Genomic DNA, 1,811 nt, shown 5'->3' on the forward strand with positions numbered 1-1,811 from the left:
AATAATTTCAGAAAGTGGTTTGAATTCACACCAAAGTTATTATGCATCTGTTGATAGTATATGCCAAAGATTTTGATATATATTAGCTAATAAAACTTATGAAACTTGGTCTTTACTTTCATGCAACAAAGTTTTTAAGATAGACAGTTGACTACTTTATTATTAATAACAGCACTTGCTAGTAAAATATTACTTTCATCACTGTTGGAGATAATACATTCATTATGTATTATGGCTCATACACTATGATGAACATCTTTTAATATTTCTGGTTATATTTTATGGCTATAAATTTATGACACTATCCCATCCTCAACTAAATTTTAAGCTCTCATCACTTCTCGGCCTTTAGCTAAGATCAAGTATACTATCTGTTCTTATCAGTTTAAATTTTAAGCTCTCTCAGGGCAAATAAATGTATTTATTTACTATGTACATGTTTTTGCTATTTAGTGTATCTAACACCAACCTAAGTGGGCTGTCTCTAAGTACAGTATAACAACTGGAATCAGACTAGTGTGGTTCTAATACTGGGTCCACAATTGACTAACTGTGTGCTTTTGAGCAAGTTATTTGACCTGAGTGTAATTTCCAAATCTGCTAAATTACAATAGTAAAGTACCTACTTCAGAGGATTGTAATAAATAGTAACTGAGATGATGTGTGGTATGGTGATTAGTAATTTGGTATATAACACATGCCAGTTATTAAAACAGTTAAAACATTTTTAATGTAACATTAGCCCTTAAATTCAAAAAAGAGAAATCAAAACAGCTTCAAAAGTCCAAGCAATAGATAGAAATTTCAGGGGAGAAAGAGAGGAAGTCATGTAGCTTCAGAGAACCTCTTATTTCATTTGTAAAGCTTTTAAAAATAGATAAACATTTTTCAAAAGTTTATGCATATTCTACTGCTCTTTGAGTCTTTCACCAGAAGAGTGCTCATGCAATCACACTCGCTGCCCACCACTTCACTGAGACAGAACGCAGTTCCATGAAGCTCATGAAAGAATGAGACATTGCCAAAAATAGGCCACTGTTTGTTACTGAAGGCAAAATATTGACTTATTGAAAAGAGATAGGTAACCATCTCACAAACAGTTGGATGTTTTTCACTTGCGATAAATTTGCTAGGCAATGTTTTTCTCACAGTGATTCAAGTAAAAGTAACTGCCAAACATTTTCTCAAACATTGAAAAAAAATACACTGTGGAGGCAGATGTTGGCCAGTGTGTGATCTCTCCCTTTCACACTCACCCATAAATCATATATATTACAATTTTTAACTTTACAATGCTAACTCTTTTAACATTTTACTAGGAAGAAAGGATTATAATTCCTTGAAGCTCTATAGTCTGCAGGAAGTTTCCCCCTAATAAAATGTGTTTGAATCATTTGTATAAAATAAATCTCAATCTAATAGATAGTAAATGATGATAATAACACTATTATCTGGATCTCATTTCAACTGCTCTGCTCAGCGTAATTGCAACAAATTCCATCATTGTTTCCAATTCGATTGTCCCTATCAAATATTTTTTAAATCCCAGTCCGTGCCTTGGAGGGAAACCTTATTTGTTGGCTTCAATATAATTATCAGCAGTCATCCGTGAAGCACAGCGTGTATTGTACAAATATTTGGACTGACCATCTTGGTGTGCCAGGAACTTCAAAACTTGTCTTGCTTCACATGTGATTTGTCTTCTAAAACTATTGACAGACACTGTTAACTTGACAAGAAAAGAAAAAAATAATAATTAGATGTGGGTAGTCAGTATTTGAAAGGCAATTTTGGGCCATCATTATTTACAG

General features: G+C 32.9%; 1 pseudogene; it reads left to right on the top strand.

The window, feature by feature from the left end:
* Positions 1-333: 333 nt before the first annotated feature.
* Positions 334-488, top strand: LOC118986818 (uncharacterized; annotated as a pseudogene).
* Positions 489-1,811: the final 1,323 nt, after the last annotated feature.

The sequence above is a fragment of the Sturnira hondurensis genome, unplaced genomic scaffold (genome assembly GCF_014824575.4).
Source record: "Sturnira hondurensis isolate 20B ecotype Veracruz unplaced genomic scaffold, ASM1482457v3 Scaffold0004474, whole genome shotgun sequence".
Taxonomy (NCBI): Eukaryota; Metazoa; Chordata; class Mammalia; order Chiroptera; family Phyllostomidae; genus Sturnira; species Sturnira hondurensis.